This window comes from Myotis nattereri (genome assembly GCF_964212035.1).
Source record: "Myotis nattereri genome assembly, chromosome: 1".
In the NCBI taxonomy this organism is placed as follows: Eukaryota; Metazoa; Chordata; class Mammalia; order Chiroptera; family Vespertilionidae; genus Myotis; species Myotis nattereri.
Genome location: NC_138075.1, coordinates 160,331,197 through 160,351,960, shown reverse-complemented (window position 1 = coordinate 160,351,960; position 20,764 = coordinate 160,331,197). Strand labels below are relative to the sequence as shown.

General features: G+C 42.8%; 1 protein-coding gene across 1 annotated transcript in view; it reads right to left on the bottom strand.

The window, feature by feature from the left end:
* The window catches only part of UBE2D3 (ubiquitin conjugating enzyme E2 D3), a 69,149-nt gene that overhangs the window by 47,840 nt on the left and 545 nt on the right, over window positions 1–20,764 (bottom strand). The gene's annotated exons all lie outside the window — the stretch shown is intronic.

Genomic DNA, 20,764 nt, shown 5'->3' with positions numbered 1-20,764 from the left:
CTGGTTAGGGCGCATGCAGGAGGGAAACAATTGATGTGTCTCTCACATCAGTGTTTCTCTCATCTTTCCCCCTCCCTTCCACTCTCCGATAGTCAATGGAAAAATGTCTTCCGGTGAAGATTAACAACCACAAAAAAGGAATCAATCAATAAATGCATAAATAAATGGAACAACAAATTAATGTTTCTCTCTCTCCCTAACCTTGCCTCTCTTCCCCTATCTCTTTCTCTCTAAAATAAATAAATATAAATAAATGAATCTAAATGTACTTCTGTGTATGTAAAATCAGCAACTCTTCCTCAGAAATTAGTGTTCCCACCTCAAGAAACTCAAGTGTCAGAATAAAAGTTTATATGCCAAATAAGAAAGGGAGTACAGAAAGAAATGAGGGGCATTTTAAATTTAATATTCACTCAGTAGATCAGGCTCCGAGCATGGCTCATGGATAAAACTTAGATGATTTTCATATTTTATTTTTTCCCCAGGAATTCTTAAGTCTGTAAAACTAAGATAATGCCTGGGTTGGAGGCTGAGGCCTTGCCCACTCAGCTTCTTTCGCACTTTCCCTTCACCTCCAGTCTCCACTCCAACTCAGGATGCCTCAGAAGGTTCTGTAGATATCCCTAGTGTTCAGAACACCAGAAAAACCAATGGTCTAGTGCAGTGGTCGGCAAACTCTTCAGTCAACGGAGCCAAATATCAACAGTACAACGACTGAAATTTCTTTTGAGAGCCAAGTTTTTTAAACTTAAACTATATAGGTAGGTACATTGTTATTAACTTAATTAGGGTACTCCTAAGCTGGCCTTTGCTAAAAACGTCCTCAATCTGATTGAGGTACGTTCGCTGAGGTCGACCCCTTCCAACTCTCCCATCCACACTCCTCTTGTATACTTGTTTTGTCTATCTCCTTTCATTCATCCTCTCTATATGTCCAAACCATCTCAACATACAGGGCACCTAAAAAAATGTTTCATTTTATAATAATAAAGCCACCAACACAAAATAATTACAATTCTTAAATTGATGATAAAAATACCTGTAGGATTTGCAGCTGGTTGGAAAAATACAAGTGCTTTATGCTTTGAGTAGGTACTTTTGTCACCGACGCGCGATTTGCAGACGCGACTAGCACTAACCACTGCACAATGAGACTAACTGACTGCCTCACTCAACTCGTGCATGAATCGCGTGCGCCTCCCCTGCGCTGCGTCTCCCGTTGCCAGACCGACGGGCCGAAAACCAACTTCTGCGCATGAGCCACGAAGTTTCAATCACACTGTACGTGTGCGCATGTGGTATTTTGTGGAAGAGCCACACTCAAGGGGCCAAAAAGCCGCATGTGGCTCCCGAGCCGCGGTTTGCCGACCCCTGGTCTAGTGCATATTAATACAGAAGTCTCATAAAGAGTAATAGTCACGTGTAAAACAATCTGAAACATGTTAGGGACAAATGTAAAGAAGAGGCACTCAGAGAATCTGGCCTAACAGCAGGCATGTGGTAAAGACAAGAGTTTCAGTTGCCTGACATTCCTAGTATAAGCCAGCAATGCCAAACATCCCCCGAGGGGTCCTTAGCACTGCCGAGGAGGTGGGAGAGGCTCCTACCACCCGCTGCTGCATTCGCCAGCCGTGAGTTCCGCTTCTGGCTGAGCGGCACTCATTATATAGGATTATATAGGATTTTAAAAGATACTCAATTATATTTGTACAACCACTCTCTGAGTTAAACTAAAGTTATTAATATTTCATGTCATTGAAAGCCTACAAGGTGACTGGCATGTCATGTAAATAGGAAGGAGAATCAGAAAGGTTAAATGACTTCTCCAAGTTGACCAGACCAGTAATTAGAGTCCTATGATTCTAATGTCAGCCTTCATTTCATTACACTATGATGCCTCTCATTAACTCATATTTGGTCTATGACTGTAAATTGTTATGGGTTTCTTTGCCTCTTCTCTGGTCTATGTTGCATATCACTATCAGACTAAACACAGCTTTTATTAAAAGGTATCACAATAAAGAAATTTCCAGTGGTTTCCGATTGTATAGAGAATAAAAGTCAAAAACTTCATCTCTGCTTTGGCCCATTGAACATATCTTTAAATTTCCTGAGATAATGCCATTGATGTGAGAGAGACACATTGATTGGTTGCCTCCTACATATGCCCCAACTGGGGCTAGGGATCAAACCTGCAACCCAGGTAGGTGCCTTTGATTGGGAATTGAATCCAAGACCCCTCAGTGTGTAGGCCAACACTCTAACCACTGAGCAACAACAGCCAGCACAATGCTTTTGTTTTTAACAGTATTTCCCTTATTTGAGTAACAAATGCCTAAGAGTTACTGCAGGGGACCTGGACATTTACTATATACTAGTAGCATGGTGCATGAAATTCATGCACATTAAAAGGGAATTAATTCACGGAAATATTTTAATATTGCTATTTGCCCTTTCTCTATAATAGATGTATGAGATGAAAGGAAATTAGTAAAATGTATATGAAAATAATATGTAAATTTATTAATAAACAGTAACAAAAGGATATAACAACAACAAAGGCATGATATAAAAACAACGAAAACATGATATAAAAACAACAGTGATGCAAACAATGACTGATAAAGTGATTAAACTTATTATAATATCTTCCTGTACACCACATTAAGAGTGAAAACACTTTCAGAGTGCTTGACTAATTTCCCTTGTGATGAAGTATTTAGAACTTTAACTTGAATGTCACATGCTCTTTGAACTCGAGAGAACGCAACATATAACTGACCATGTGCGAAAACAGGTTCAGGTAGGAATATTCCTACTTTGTCTACAGTTTGTCCTTGTGATTTATTAATAATCATCTCAAATGCTGACATCACGGGAAACTGTCGTCAAATTAATTTAAATGGGAGGCCAGTGTCAGACAGGGACAAATCAATTCTTGGAATCAGAACAACCTCTCCCTCTGCAGATCCTGTTAATACTTCAGCTTTGATAATGTTAGGTCGTAATCTTTTGATAATAAATATGGTACCATTACAAAGACCCCATTTACTATTAAGATTTCTCAATATCATGATGATTGCACCACTTTCAATTTTAATTTATGACACAGTATTCCCAAAGGAGTAACACTATTAAGAAATTCAATGGCAAAATTTTCCTTTTCAGCATCATCTGTTGAATCAATGGAATCATCACTCAAATATGTGTGAAAATCTCCATCTAGTATATCCAAAATGTCTTCATTTAATTTTTGAACGTGCTCATTTTTTTGGACAAAGAATTGCATGTTTAGATATATTTTTAATATTATCTATAGACAAGAGGCCCAGTGCACGAAATTCATGCACTCGGGGGTTGTCCCTTAGCCTGACCTGCGCCCTATCGCAGTCTGGGAGCCCTTGGGGGATGTTCAACTGACAGTTTAGGCCCACTCCACCCAGGAAGCAGGCCTAAGCTGTCAGTTGGACATCCTTAGTGTTGCCATGGAGATGGGAGAGGCTCCTGCTACCACTGCTACACTTGCCAGCCATGAGCCCAGCTTCTGGCTGAGCGGTGCTCCCCCTGTGGGAGTGCACTGACCACCAGGGGCAGCTCCTGCATTGAGTGTCTCCCCCGTTGTGGTCAGTGTGCATTATAGCAACTGGTCGTTCTGCCATTCAGTTGATTTGGATATTAACTTTTTATTATCTATAGATATACTATTTCCAAAGGTAGCTTCAATAATAGATCCATTACAAATCATTTCACAGGGGATATCAATAATATCCATTCCTAAATGAAAACTGCTATCAAGTTTGCCATCTCCAAGTTTTACTAACTATTCACTATAAGCAGAATCCTCTGATCTCATATTTGTTTTAAGAGACAACTTTCTGAAACATCCCTAAACATTACAGTACTTTAAACTCATTTGTACTATGGCTGATCCCATAGCATCCAGTACAATACTGAGACATTGTCGAAAATCCCCTTCAATAGGAACTTTCCCATCAAATACAATATTCAAATTCATAATTTCTCTTAGTAATCTGTCTATGGCGTTTATAGCATGACTGGGTGCCATGATGCCTTCACCAATGAGAAGGTGGGCCTTTTTAATAGTTTTAGCAACTTCATTGTTTATATCAAGTCTAGAAATTGAAGTTTCATTTAATGGAATTGGTCATTTATATTGGGAATGAAAGGTTCTTCCACCGAAAAGTAAATTTGCAGCAATTTACTAATCCTGTAGATGCTGTGGGTAAAACAGTACCACCACAACCTCTAATATAATGTATTAAAACTTTATTGTGGGGAGCCGCTACAGTGTTTTGGACAGGTTCAAGCCTTGGACTGATGAGAGGGCACAGTCCTCTCATTGCCATGTGCAAGTCCCAGCTTGGAGGGCAGGGTCCTCCCAGCACAATTATAGCCAACAGTCATAGTTGTAAGCTTGAACCTATGGTCCAAACACGTGGCCCCACATGCCTGAGTGATGTAAGCTTGATATAGTTCAGATGCATGTAGTTGAGTAGGATTGGAACCCAGGAGAATGTTGTAAACATCTTGATCACGCCCTTACTTTGCCTCGTGGCATCTGCTACAGCTGTGGGCATGGTCACTGTCTCTCCGAGAAGCAGCGTCCCACCGAGACCCAGCTTTCATTCTCTTGTCTGTCTTTTCTAAGCCTTTCAGCTGCCCCCACTCAGGTTCACCCTTGGCCGTGCTGGTGCAGCACACTTTATAAAGATATGCCTCCACGTTCCAAGGGTGGGTTCCTGCCTCAGACCTCACCCTTACTAGAAACAGCTCAAGGAGGGTGCAGCCATTTCTAAGACAACTAACTATTCAGCCCCTGCAGGACTGACTTCCTTCCGGTTGGTCGAGCCTCAGGTCATGATGTTATACCCAGGGTTTTTATATAAATAGATAAATCAGAGGCCTGGTGCATGAAATTCATCCATGGTGGGGGGTCCCTCAGCCCATCCTGCACCCCCTCCATTCTGGGCCCCCTCAGGGGATGTCCAAATGCTGGTTTAGGCCCAATCTTGCAGGTATTGGGCCTAAACCGGCATTTGGACATCCCTCTCGTAATCTGGACTGCTGGCTCCTAACCACTCACCTGCCTGCCTTCCTAGTCGCCCCTAACTGCCCTCCCCTGCCTTCCTAATTGCCCCTAACTTCCCTCCCCTGCCGGCCTGGTTGCCCCTAACTGCTCTCCTCTGCGGCCTGTTGGCCCCTAACCACCTGTGCCTCGGCCCCTGCCATCATGGCTTTGTCCAGAAGGATGTCCAGTCTAATTAGCATATTACCCTTTTATTAGTATAGATATGCCTGTGGGATGAGGCTTAAACTGGCTGTCGGACATCCCTCTCATAATCTCAGACTGCTGGCTCCTAACCACTTACCTGCCTACCTGATTGCCCCTAACCACTCTGCCTGCCTGCCTGGTCATCCCTAACTGCCCTCCCCTGCTGGCCTGGTCGCCCCCAACTGCCCTCCCCTCCTGGCCTGGTCGCCCCTAACCGCTTCTGCCTCAGCCTCCTCCACTGTGGCTTTGTCCGGGAGGATGTCTGGGAGATGTCTGTTCTAATTAGCATGTTACCCTTTTATTGATATAGATTATTAGTATAGATAATATATATGAACATACATAAATGCATTATGTTTATTACATATTTATAGTTTATAGAATATACATATATTCTATAAATATATATATAAATATATATAACTACTACCTGTGTGTTTTGATGGAGAGGGGGCAAGGAGCATCCAGTAAAATTTCTGACATTGAAAATGAGTTCTCACCCGGCTGGAGTGGCTCAGTTGATTGTCATCCTGTGCACCCAAAGTTTGCTGGTTGGATTCCTAGTCAGGGCACATACCTGGGTTGCAGGTTTGATCCCTGGGCAGGGCGAGTATAAGAGGCAACTGATTGATGTTTCTTATATTAATGTTTCTCTCTCTCCCTCTTCCTCTCTAAAATCAATAAAAACATGTCGCCGAAACCGGTTTGGCTCAGTGGATAGAGCGTCAGCCTGCGGACTGAAAGGTCCCAGGTTCGATTCCGTTCAAGGGCATGTACCTGGGTTGCAGGCACATCCCCAGTAGGAGATGTGCAGAAGGCAGCTGATCGATGTTTCTCTCTCATCGATGTTTCTAACTATCTCTCTCCCTTCCTCTCTGTAAAAACTCAATAAAATACATATAAAAAAATTAAAAATAAATAAATAAATAAAAACATGTCATTGTGTGAGGATTAAAAATAAATAAATAAAATAGATCCCTCACCCCTGCCAATAGAGTGACCTCTTCCCCCATGGTTAGCGATAGAGAGAGCAAACTTGCCAGTGAGCAGTATCCAGTCCTAATTCATTGAAATCACTTTTCCTAAGAAGTATTCCTTCCTTGAGTATTAAGACCTTCAAAATTACTAACTCCAAAGTTTTAGGACCAAAAAATTCTTCAAATGGGTCATTAGGTATAATAGAGAACACAACAAAAGTACATACATATGTAGACCGAAAGACGATACAAGTATGTTCATACAAGTAACATTCATAATAGTAAAAAAAAAAATCTCTAATATCTGTCACAATAGATGGATAAATTATGGTATATTCATAAAGTAGATATTGTATAGCAATGAAAATGAATGAACTGCTGTAGGTAAGAACATGGGTAAATTTCACAATGTTAACGGAAAGAAGCCAGACATATAAGAATACATTTTGTAGTCAGTTTGTTTAAAGATTAACCACTGGCAAACCTAATCTTTGGTGTTAGAAGTCAGAATAGTGATTACCTTTGGTGAATTTCTAAGAGCTCTTTCTCTATTGTAGATCTTCAGTCTCCCTGCAAATATTTTTTCTAAGTTTATTCTTAATAATTTTGTTTATTTTTTTGCACACAACTAATTATTCTTTTTTAAAATCCTCACTCCAGGATAAGATTTTTATTGATTTTAGAGAGAGAGAAAGGCGGGGGAGAGAGAAACAATAATGTGAAAGAGAAGCATCAACTGGTTAGCTCTCATATGCACTCCAACCAGGGATCAAACTAACAACCTAGGGGAATTGAACCCGCAACCTTTTGGTGTACTGGATGATGCTCCAACCAATTCAGCCACCCAGCCAGGGCTGCACACAAGTTATTTTTATTTTGCATATAATTTTTTTTTGAAAAGAATGTATATTCTGTTGTTGGTTGAAGTATGTATTCAATAAATGCCAATTAGATCTAATTGATTGATGGTACTACACAGTTCAACTATAACCTCACTGATGTTCTACAAAGTTGTAGTCAACTTTGAGTAACTATAGAAACAAAGAATTGATATTGAAGAATAATATAAAAAACCGTGAGGGCAGTCACCATCTTGGTTATCAGAGCGAATGTTCACTCTGACAGTGTCTCCATGCTGGCATACAGGGGACCCTTATTTTACTTAATAATGGTTCCCAAGTGCAAGACTGGCCGTGTTGGCGATTCGGATATGCCAAAGAGAAACCTTAAAGTGCTTTTGTAAGTGTCGCCAGGAGGTCGGGAGTCACCCGACACTGCCTCATGGTGCCTGCGTCACAGGCCTCGCTTCATCTCGTCCTAGAGGCCTTTTGTCACCCCCCTGCGTCACGAGGAGAAAACAACAAACTGGAGACTGCGCCATTTTGAAAGGGATAGTGGCTGTGATCAGAAGCCTATACATCCACCACAACACCCAGGGACCAGCTGAGAACCCAGGAACACCGGATCTCAAGCAGCGTGAATAGGTGGACTTGGACGAACTCTGCACCTTCTCATGGAAAGGTCAGATTTCACCTAGGGAAAGGAGAGAGAGAGCTACATAACCAGACACCCGGAGAAGAGAGATCATGGGGAGACAAAGAAACAGCCCGTATATGAAAGAAAAGGACACATCACCAGAAAAGAAAATAAATTAAATGGAGGCAAGCAATATGTCAGAGAAAGAAATCAGAGCACTGGTCATAAGGTCGCTGAAAAGAATGGAAGACAAATTCAACAATATGTGTAAGAACCAAAAGGAAGTGAAAACGAACCAAGAAGAAATGACAAATGACATCGCTGCTATAAAGAACTCAATAGAAAGCAAAAACCATGAGGAAACCCTAGGTAAGGTTTGGGATACATTTTTAAGTATTGTTCCTGCCACTACCCCACATTGTTTTGGGACAATCAATGCCGGACAACTCATTGATACAGAAATCATCAGCAACATATCAGGGTTCCCACTATAAAATAATATAAAGGGCCTGTTGGAGTTGGTGGTGAGAGTGTGGGCTAACCAGATACTCTTGAGAATTGGGACAGTCACTCCTCCACTGCTTCCCTAAACCTCCAGGGTACTGGTGGATTACAATTACCCTCTGCTAGAGGGCAATTCTTACCAGAGAAGTTGTCCACTGAAATAGCAGCAAACAGTAATAGAGCACTATAGCTCTTCTATGGTGCCTGGAGCTCTCTACTCTCTGATTCTTAAACTTGTGGGAAGGGATAAACTAAGGTCTGCCCTTTTGCTCTTCTTCCATACCCATTTTCAGAAAAGGTAGTAGAGAACATGAGTTTGTGAATCAAAATATCTGGATACCTGAGGAGTATGTTTACTATATAATACAGCTAATTAACATATACCAATTGAAGCAAAATAAAAGGAACAGATTAAAGGAACAATCCTATATAATAAAAGCATAATATGCAAATCGAATGGTGGAACAATGGGTCAGCGGGGGTTGGGCTGGCAAGCAGACAGCACCAGGCCAGCCAAGGTGCATGCCAGTGGGCAGAGGGAGGGGACAGTGATTGGGGGGCGGTGGGTGGAGGGACGATCAGGGGGAGGGGACCAGCGCTGTCCCCTGATCAGCCCGCCTGGTCGCCTCCTGCAGAGGACATCCCCTGAGGGCTCCTGGACTGCAAGAGGGTGCAGGCCAGGCTGAGGCCCACCCCCCTGCAAGTGCATGTATTTTTGTGCACCAGGCCTCTAGGAATATATAAATTTATAAGTTTATAATTTATAAAAATTATTAAATTATAAATAAATCAATAATTTAAAAAAACAATATTATTCAGCAAATTTTTATTAAACACCTACCAAGCAACAAAGAAACAAAAAAAACAAAATACCTACCAAGCAGTGAATAGGATAGACAAAGTTTTACTCTGTGTAACTTAATTTCTAGTGATGAAAAATGGCACTGGGGACAGAGATAAAAATGAATTAACTAACAAGCTATTTTAGATGGTAATACTTGCTATAAAAATAAAGCAGGGTAATTTAAAAACAAAACTAAACCTAAAGTATGAGTCAAGAAACTGAGTGGGAGGTTAGTAAAATGTAAAGAAGAAACAAGAAATAATAAGTCATGTGAGAATATTAGGTATGAAAATATGAGTTTAAAGAATGTTACAGATAAGTAATAGGGTAGTTCAGATTTTATTACGTTTTTAAGGTATAGAATTTTTTAACCTTTATGTAATTAACATCTCTAGAATTTTTTCCTTTGTGGTTTCAGTGCTTTCATATTTGTAAAAAAACCTTCATCCAGAGACTTTTTTTACTTTATAATTAAAATATTTTCAATTATAATATTTGTACATGGTAAGAAATTCAAACAAAATAGAAGGTACTTAAAAGTAAAATTCTCATCAACTCTCCCCATTTTCCTTTCTACAGAAGTAAACATTTTTCCATATATGCTTCTAGAAATTACCTATGTGTAATCAAATATGCGTATATATGGAGTTTTATAAATAGGATAGTATACATATATTCTGCAGTTTGTTTTTTCTCACACATATGGATCTCTTCAGAGATTGAGGTTTTAAGTGACAGTCAAAATTTCATTTAGAAGGCAAAATTACAGAGATAATTAAGAAGGTCAGTGGTTTCCAGGGTTTTGTGGTGGGGATTTGGGGACAGTGAAAATATTTTGTATGATATTATAATGCTGGATGCATGACATTATGCATTTGTTACAACACAAAGAGCTTAATTAATAATAATATATCAATATTGATTTATCAGTTGTAATGAATGTACTACACTAATGCAAGATGTTAATAATAGGAGAAACTGAGTGTACTTGTATGTATGTGGGGTGTCATTTGGGAACTGTATTTTCTGCCAATTTTTCTATAGACCTAGATTTGCCCTAAGAAAATTAAGTCCATTAAAAAAACCCTACTTTTAAAGTTTTGTAGAAGATATTTTAGAGTTGGAGGCTAGAGATCATGTATCAGGGAAGTTGTCACTATGGTCCGGGCATAAAATGATTAGCACTAAGGTAGCAAATAAATAGTTTCAACAGATTTGGTAATATCTAAGAAAATGTTAGAAAGTCTTAAGTAGAATTTAAAGTTTTTGATTTTAAAAAAGTAATCTATAAAAAAGAGTATGTTAATCAGGAGTAGCAAAAACCAATATGCTTAAGAATTATGAGAAGAAAAATGTGGCTGAAAAGATGTGAATAGTCATAATTAACATGTGTCTTTTTTTTTTTTTTTAAGTTAACATGACATGGAGGAACCAGAAAATTATCCATCCACTATATACTTGGCAATGGTTATGTTCTTAAATTGTTCATTTCCAGATTTTTATAACCTTTTTTTTTCTTAACAAATAACAAAATATTATTGGGTGCCTTTAATCTGAATAGCATTATTCCATACAAAACTTAGCTATTTCTGAGTTTATAAGCTCCAAGTCAATATATAAAAACAAGTTAATGTAAAGCAACATATTATCAAATCCCAAATTTATTCTATGCACAATAGTGGTATCAAGAAATATTAGTCAGATTTCTGTTTTCTTTAATGCCTAGTTCATCAGCACTCAGAGTAGGCTAATTCCATAAACTTGTGAGGTAAGAATCTGCCCTATTATTTTAATGACTAGAGGCCTGGTGCATGAAATTTGTGCACAGGTGGGGTCCCTAGGCCTGGCCGGCAATCAGGGTCAGTTGGGGCCAGGACGATCAGGGCCGGGCTAGAGAGGAAGTGACAGTTGCCGGGCCAGGTGCAGAAGGAATGGATGCCATATGCTGACACCGCCATCATTGGTGCCCTGCCACTGTGCGGTTGCCCGCCTCCCCCACTTCCGTCCTCCTCCTTCCCTCACTGCCATACTGCCACTGTGACAGGTGGGTGGTGGGCCCATCAGGGAAGGGATGGGGCACAGGAGGTTGGCCACCAGCCCCAAGAACGGAGCCGGCCCTTGGGCCCCCTGGGAAAGGGGCTGTGTCCACCACCACCCACCCCCAGTTCCCCATCCCAGCCCAGGGGTGGGTCCCAATCAGGTGATCAGGGCTGGCCAGATGGGGGGAGGGACCACAGGAGGTTGGCCGGCTGAGGGGGAGGGACCACAGAAGGTTGGCTAGCAGGCCCCGATTGGACGATCTGGGCCTGCCAGCCTGGGGGAAGGACCATGGGAGGTTGGCTGGCCAGGGAAGGTTGGCTGTGGGAATGCACTGACCACCAGGGGGAAGCTCCTGCATTGAGCGTCTGCCCCTTGGTGGTCAGTGCACATCATAGTGACTGGTCATTCCAGTCGTTCCTGTCATTCTGGTTGCTTAGGCTTTTATAGATATAGATATATAGACATAGATATAGATATAGATATAGGTTATATATGGAAATTACAGTAAGCATGGAATTTCTGAGGTAAAAGAAGTGACTTCTAAAAAAAGAAATAGATTGGATGTGGAGAGAGCAGAGTGCCAGAAGAATGGCTCCTGTGTATAACACATCCAACAGCAACTTGGGCTTACTCCTCACGGGTGGCAGGACACCATGACCTTCCTGTGACGTTATGCCCTATATTTATATAAAAAATAAATAAAAATAAAAAATAGAAACTTCAAATATCTACAAAATTATACTTTTTCTATGTACATATACATGTATCTATCTATCTATAGATAGATAGATTGATAGATAGGTATATTTACCTCTTAACGGTAATCTTTTCCCAGTCAGTGACTACAAAAGTGGCCTCTCAATATACATTCACAGAATTATAGGGTAGAAAGTTTTTTTCAAAGCTCACTCTATTCTACCACATGTCTGTATGAATTTTCTATTAGACAATTCTATATAGTGCTAGTTTTTAGTACAAAGTATTATGAAATATAATTTTAAAATAGTTTTACCATGTTAATAATTTATAGATACCAGTTTTGTTTCTCAAGTTCTATTTTTATTTCCATTTTGCTGTTTCCTCTTAGAACTATGGTTAAGGCAAGGCAGTTAAAATATGTTTCCTCCTAAACAAAGGTAAGTATCCTAATATATAAAAACCCAGGGTACGTAGCGACCGAAGGCTCGAATGACAGGAAGTCAGTCCTGCAGTCAGTGCTGGCTTGCCGCGGTGACCCAGCACTGACTGCTGAGGGGTCTGTGGATCAGGCCTGGAGAGAGGCCCGAAGAGAGAGGTAGGGTCTAATCCGCAGCCTCCGTGGCAGCTGTTGATCAGCTGTTGCCTCTCTGTCTCCTGGCTTTTCCAGCAGCTGTGTATCTGTTTCTCTCAGCCTCTGTGGGGGCTGCGGATCAGTCCCACATCTCTGATCAGGCCCGGAGATAGGCCCAGAGACACTAACTGACATAGAAACCAACCAATCAGAACCTAATCTGGGTGAACTGCGAAGGCAGAACCTAAGGTGGGGGCTGAGCAGGGGTTGTAAGGGCAACAGCTATTTGGTGTAAGGTGTAAGAAAGTCGTTCAATTTTTTAATGACCAGTTTAAAAGTATATTGCATACGGCTGGCTATCAGTCCGGATATAGGTATTATGTATTTTTGTCTTCCAAGAGCATCTCCACCTGATGAAAAAGGCTTTCCCCCACCCACTTAAGCAATCCTATCCTATATAATCTATCTATACTAATAAAAGAGTAATATGCTAATTAGACCGGGTTTTCCAGACTTCCGAATTCCTTCTGGACAAAGCCATGGTAGTGGGGGCCGAGGCAGCGAGGGCAGTTGGGGGCAAAATCAGCCCAGCAGGGGAGGGCTATGGGCGGGGGGAGGGGGACATCAGGCTGGCAGGGGAGGACCACTGGGGGCAAGATCAGGTCGGCAGGGGAGGGGAGGGCAGTTGGGGGCAACCAGACTGGCAGGGGAAGACAGTTGGGGGCGAGATCAGGTCGGCAGGAGAGATAGGGCCAGGAGTGGAGGGCAGTTAGGGGCAATCAGGCAGGTAGGCAGAGGCAGTTAGGGGTAACCAGGCAGGCAGGTGAGCAGTTAAGAGCCAGCAGTCCCACATTGCAAGAGGGATGTCTGACTGCCAGTTTAGGCCCGATCCCTGTGGGATATCCCACAAGGGGTCCCCAGTGGGAGAGGGTGCAGGCTGGGCTGAGGGACACCCCCCCCCCTGTACAAATTTCGTGCATTTGGCATCTATTAATATAAGAAAGGCCAAACATCAAAATCAAAATTATCTTAAATAAGGTTTTTTTTATCCCTTAAAAATGTGCAAATAGAGTAATAATATTTTTAAATTTGTTTAGTTTTTCATGTAATAATCATTAATTTAACCCCAGGAGGATGTCTCTCAATTTGTTCAAACATATTTGTTCAAACATTAATTTCATCTTACTGTTCTAATCCACCAATCAGCAATTCCTCTGACTACTCTTGTATTTGAGGATTCCTATTCCTTGATCACATGTTCTACTTTTTGTTGGTTTAATCTTCATTTAGGTGGTACATAACTTCCATTACTTTTCTGAGAAAGGATGGATGGAATGTGTATGTTTTTTAGATCCTTTAGGTTTGAAAATAATTTTATTATACCCTCATGATTGATTGACAGATTGGCCTGTATAGAATTCTAAGTTAGAAGTAATTTTCCTTCAGAATTTTGAAGCATTTTGAAACTTGTTTTTTTTCTATGAACTTGTACAACATACTTTATCTCTCTACTTGTTATTTTTGTAGAACAGAGAAAAGGGAGGTGGGTGATGCACAGAGAAAGAATTCCAGGATCTGTCTTGGGTCCCCTTTCTTTTTATTAAATTTACTAGAGGCCCGGTGCATGAAACTTGTACACGGAGGGGGGGATCCCCTTAGCCCAGCCTACACCCTCTCCAATCTGGGACCCCTCGGAGGATTGTTTGACTGCTGGTTTAGCCCCTAACTGCCCCCTGCCGGTCTGGTCACCCCCAACTGACCCCCTCCACCGGCCTAGTTGCCCCTTACTGCCCTCTCTGCTGCCCTGTACACCCCCAACTGCCCCCTATGCCAGCCTGGTCACCCCTAACTGCCTCCCAGACTGTCTGGTCACCCCCAACTGTCCCCTATGCTGGCCTGGTCGCCCCACGCAGCCTGCTGTTCAGTTGTTTCGTTGTCCCTCACTAACCTCCCTGTTGGCCTGGTTGCTCCATGCAGCCTGCTGTTTGGTCATTACTGTTACTGTGACAGCATCCCAGACAATTTGCATATTCCTCTATTATTAGTATAGATTGGGTGACATTGATTAGATAATATAGGTCTCAAGTATACATTTCTATGATACATGATCTGTATATTGCATTGTGTGCTCACTATCCAAAGTCAAATAATCTATCACCATATATTTGGCAACTTTTATGGTTTACTACCTCCCACCCACTCCCATCCCTCTGGAACCGCTATACTGTTATCTGTGCCTATGAGTTTGTTTTATATCCCACATGAGTGAAATCAGATGATTCTTTGCTTTTTCTGACATTTCCCTGAGCATAATATTCTCAAGGTCCATACATGCTGTCACAAATAGCAGTATTTCATCTTTTCTTATGGTTGAGTAGTATTCCATAGTATATATGCTCCACATCTTTTTCTAATCATCTGTAAGGACACTTTGGTTGTCTCCATGTCTTGACCACTGTGAATAATGCTGTAATGAACATAGGGGTGCATATATTTTTGTGAATAAATGTTTTTGAGTTTTTCGGTTAGATACTCAGAAGAGGGATTGCTGGATCATATGGAAACTCTATTTCTAATTTTTTGAGGAACTGTCATATTATTTCTATAGTGGTTGTGCCAGTTTACATTCCTACCAGCAATGAATTAGAGTTAATTTTTTCCACATTCTCTCCTCTTGTTATTATTTGTCTTTATAATAGCCATTCTAAAAGGTGTGAGGTGGCATTGCATTGTAGTTTTTAATTTGCATTTCCCTAATAGCTAGTGAAGTTGAGCATCCTATATAATAAGAAAGGAATATGCTAATTATCCATTACGCCTTAATGTCACAACCAATCTACAAGTGTTGGAGAGCTGCAGGAGAGCAGGGCAGTGAGCTACAAGCCAGGAGAGCTACAGGAGGGTGAAGCAGTGAGCTAATGAGCTGCAGGAGAGCTACAGGAGGGCAGAGCAGTGGGCAGAGAGCTACAGGAGGGTGGGTCAGCGAGCTACAAGCAGCAGAGAGCTACCAGCTGTGGTGGGCGGGTGACCAGCTGAAGCAAGCGGCAGCGAGCTACTCACACACGGATTCATGCGTAGGGCTACTAGTCTATATAATAAAAGCCTAAGTGACTGTAAGGTGCAACAACCGGAGGATATGATGAGCACTGACCACCAGGAAGCAGCTCCTTTGTTGAGCGTCTGCCCCCTGGTGGCCAGTGTGCTTCCACAAGGGGAACGCCGATCAGCCAGAACCCAGGTGTAGAGGGCCGCCTGGGAGGCACCTAGGCATTTTCTTATAATTATTGTCAGCTGAACTCAGAGCATAGGCAGAGCCACACCCTGGGAACATGCTTCCCCAATAAGGCTGGACATGTTAATCAGGCAGGGGCGGAACTAGATATGTAAATCTAGGCCTTTAAAATAAACCTGCTGTGTGGCTCAGGCCGCTTTTTGCCACCTCTCCATCAGAGAGGATGGCGCCCACCTGGCCCCAGCTTAAAATCTATTTCTGCTTCTTGGTCTTTCTTTAATTTCTTAATCCCCAGCTCCTCCACTCAGCAAATGGACAGTTTCCTTTTCCATGCGGGACATGGGAAGGAGAGAAACAGCCGCCCACACCCAGGCTCATGGCTGGCAAGTGCAGTAGTGGTGGCAGGAGCCTCTCCTGCCTCTGTGGAAGTGCTAAGGAGGAGCAAGCCAAGCGCTAAGGAGCAAGCAGGCGCTAAGGAGTGAGGGATCCCGATTGGAAAGATGTCCAACTGCCGGCTTAGGCCCAATCTCCAGGGGGATCGGGCCTAAGCCGGCAGTCGGATATCTCCCAAGTGGTGATAGACTGCAAGAGGGCACAGGCCAGGCTGAGGCCCTCCCCCCCCCCCACCCCAGTGCATGAATTTCGTGCACCAGGCCTCTAGTCTTTTCATATATCTGTTGGCCATTTGTATGTCTTCTTGGGAGAAGTGTCTGTTCAGGTCATCTGCCCCTTTTTTTAACCTTCACCCAAAGATATATTTTTTATTGATTTTTAGAGAGGAAAGAAGAGATGAGAGAAAAACATTGATGTGAGAAGCTTTGATCAGTTGCCTCCTGTAATTTGCCGACTGGGGGGATCTTTTGGTACATGGAACAAAGCTCCAACCAACTGAGCTACCAGGCCAGGTCCCTCTGGTCATTTTTTAAATGGATTGTTTGGTGTTGAGTTGTATGAGTTCTTAATATATTTTGAAAATTAACCCCTTGCTGGAGATGTTGTTTGCAGATATTATCTCCCAATCAGTTGGTTGCCTTTTTGTTTTGTTTTTCGGTGGTTTCTTTTGCTGTTCAGAAGCTTTTTAGTTTGATACAGTCCCATTTATTTATATTTGCCTTTACTTCCCTTGCCTTTGGGGTTAAATTCATAAAGTGTTCACTATGACCAAGGTTCATAATTCAGTACCTGTTTTCTTATATGTAATTTATGGTTTCAGATCTTATATTTAGGTCTTTGACCTATTTTGAATTAATTTTTGTAAATGGGGACGAAGTGTAATCTAGTTTCATTCTTTTACATGTGGCTTTCTAATTTTCCCAGCAGCATTTATTGAAAAGACTTTATTTTCTCTACTGTGTTTTTCGCTCCTTTGTAAAAATTATTTGCCCATGTAGATGTGGTTCTATTTCTGGACTATCAATTCTGACCCACTGGTCTGTGTTCCTGTTTTCTGCCAATACCCTGCTGTTCTGATTATCATAGTTCTGTAGTATAAATTGAAGTCAGGTAGTGTGATACCTTCAGCTTTGTTCTTTTTCCTCAGGATTGCTTTGGCTATTCGAGGTTTTTTGTGGTTCCATACAAATCTGAATTTTTAAACATTTTACTTCCTTTTCAATCTTAATAATGCCTTACAATTTTCAGTATATAGGTGTTTTCACATCCTTTGTTAAGTGTATTCCTAGGTATATTATTATTTTTGTTGCGATTACAAAAGGAATTGTGTTTTGTTTCATTTCTTTTTCTGAAATGTCATTGTTAGTATATAGGAATGCAGTGGATTTTTATACATTGATTTTGTATCCTATAACTTTACTGTATTTGTTTCTAATTATTATTAGTTTGGGTTTTTTTTGAGGAGTCTTTAGGGTTTTCCATATACAGAATCATGTCATCTGTAAAAAGTGACAATTCTTTATTCCCAATTTGGATGCCTTTTCTTTCTTTCTCTTGCCTGATTGCTCTGGCTAGGACTTACAAAATTATCCTATATAATAAAGATGTAATATGCAAATGGTCATTACACTGTGAAGCATAACAACTGACCACTGGATCATAGATCAGCAGGAGGGTGGGGCAGCGAGCTACAAGCAGGTGGTGGAGAGCTACAGGAGGGGACAGGGTAGCAAGATATGGGGGGTGCGGGGGGTGGAGGGAGCTACAGGAGGGTGGGGAAGCGGGTAGAAAGCTACAGGAGAGCGGCAGTGAGCTGGCTACAAGCGGGTGGCAGAGAGCTACAGGAGGGGGCAGGGCAGCGAGCTAGAGGGATGGTGGGGAGGAGGGGGGGCAGGGGGACCTACAGGAGAGTGGGGCAGCGGGCGGAGAGCTACTGGAGGTTGGCAATGAGCTACTGGTGAGCTACTGGCCTACAGATTCATGCACATGGCTACTAGTGTTTAATAAAAGTGCTGACAGTGGGCATCGTGTCCTATTCCTGTTTTTAGAGAAAAAGCTCTGTTTTTCACCATTGAGTATGATATTAACTAGGGTTTGTCATATATGGCCTTTATTATGCTGAGATACTTTCCTTCTATATCAGCCGTGGGCAAACTACGGCCCGCAGGCCGGATCCGGCCCGTTTGAAATGAATAAAACTATTGAAAAAAAAGACCGTACCCTTTTATGTAATGATGTTTACTTTGAATTTATATTAGTTCACACAAACACTCCATCCATGCTTTTGTTCCGGCCCTCCGGTCCAGTTTAAGAACCCATTGTGGCGCTCGAGTCAAAAAGTTTGCCCACCCCTGCTCTGTATCCATTGTATTGAGTGATTTAATCATCAATGGAGGCTGTCAAGCCCCCTGGGCGGGGGACGCAGCCTCAGGTCCCCTGTGAAGCCCTGCCAGGTGGGGGGGGCACAGTCTCACATCCCCCGGTCTAGTGCCGGAGTGGGGGGCACAGCCTAAGGATCCCTGGCCCAGGCCAGGGGGCACGCCTTGAGGTTCCTTGACCCAGGCCATGGGGTGCAGCCTGAGGTCCCCCAGCCCAGGGCAGGGGGCGCGGCCTCAGACCCCGGGCCCAGGCTGGGGAGCGCACTTTGAGGTTCTCCATCAAGCCCCATGGGGAGGGGGGGCACGGCCTGAGGTCCCCCGTCAAGCCATTCATGGCGGGGGGGCACAGCCTCAGGTCCCCTGGCCTGGCGCTGGGGGCGCGGTCTGACGTCCCCTAGCCAGGTACCATGGCAGGGAGTGTGGCCTGAGGTCCCCCATCAAGCCCCACTGGGTGGGGGTTGCATCCTGAGGTCCCCTATCAAGCCCCACCTGATGGGAGGCGTGGCCAAAGGTCCCACAACCCAGTGCTGGGGCATGGGGCATGGCCTCAGGTCCCCCAGTCTGGTGCCGGGGTGGGGTCATGGCCTGAGGTCCCCCAGCACGGCACTGAGGGGGGGGCATGGCCTGCGGTCCCTTGTCAAGTCCCGCTGGGCAGGGGGCGCAGCCTCAGATCCCTGCTGATTGCTTATTAAGGCTTGTTACGGGAACTCGGCCTCCGCTGTGGGCGCAGCCATCTTGACCGTTCTGGCATGATGGTCAATTTGCATATTCCCTCTTTATTAGATAAGACTAGATTCCCAGTGCATGGATTCATGCACCGGTGGGGTCCCTCGGCCTGGCCTGTGGGGATCAGGCCAAAACCGGCTCTCCGACGTCCCCTGAGGGGTCCTGGATTATGAGAGGGCGCAGGTCAGGCCAAGGGATGCCACCGGTGCACAAATCCCTGCACTGGGCCTCCAGTATTCTATCTATAATAATAAAAGCATAATATGCTAATTACAGATGAAGCTGGGGTTTCGAGGGAAGCCCAGGTCCCGGTTGCCTGCTGGCGGCCAGAGGGAAGCCTGGGTCCCTGGTGCCAGGGGGAAGCCCAGGTCCCAGTGCCAGAGGGAAGCCAGTGCTGGTGCTGGCAGCTGGGGGAAGGAAGGCCTACTCTTGCACGAATTTAGTGCATTGGGTCTCTAGTATATATATATTGATCTGGATAGTGGTCACATCACATTGCACATTTGGCCCTTGAGTATTATGTCATCTCTCTTAACTGAAGTGTATACATTTTAATTCCTTTAAAGAAAAACTCCTTAGAAGTGTTATGAATCTCACTCAACACAGCTTTTGTCCTTGTCAAAATCACAAAGCCTCTAAGAGACAAATATTTAATGGCACTGTCCAAGTTTTCTTACCCTAATGTGCCTCACTCCCAACCCGTATCTCTCTCAACCATCTCCTCAGTGGTGTCTCTATATCTGATCAGAGATTAAAGGTAACTGCCAACAAAACAGAGGACAAGGGTGTTTGAGATCCTTATATTCAGGGTAAGCTCTAGGGTCCTTCCTTCTTCCACTAAACCAAAGTAAGCTCTCGAAAGGAAATCCTAATGTCAACACCAACCTTTCAATCATCACTTTGTATATCGCTTTTATATTGCTCACCCTCATGAACCTGTTTCTAAATATCTTCACAGAATTTCCATTGTAATTGTACTTTGACAGTTTTGAACAGGGTGAAATGACAGTTTATCTAGATTCCAATTAACTCTCTTACCGATGGTTATTTTTTTAGTCCATGACAATCACAAATTTAAACAATCCATGAAAAGCTGCTTTAAAACGATTCCTTCCCTTTCTCACTTTAAAATGAAAGTACCAAGGAAAAAATAAAAAACGAGCCGTATTTATTACAGCTGGCTGTTATATTAAGTCCCACAAAAGGAAAACTGGACCATGCCCAGTTCTTGGTTCTGTACGCTGTTGGCAAGTGAAGGTGAGAACTGGAATCAGGCACTGAATTAAGTTAGAAGGTCAGACAACACGCAGTCAGCACGCACATCACTTCAGATATTTTACATCAAAACATGAAACAAAGTCACGACAAGGAAGGTGTTTCAAGAGAGCGAAGCTTTCTCCTTACTCCCCTCAATTAAAAAAATGTTAATAAAAATAAAATTGAAAGATCTTCACAGATACTTTAGATGGTAGCAGAAACCCTGCAACAAAATACAGAAGAAACCCTAAGGCTTTATGTTCTTTTATCGCGTTCCCAGTTTTAGTCACCCGCACAAAGAACTGATCTGCAGAAGGAACTGAAAATATGTACGGAAGGCCGATCGCGGGTCTTGTCAACGTGGAAAACCCCAG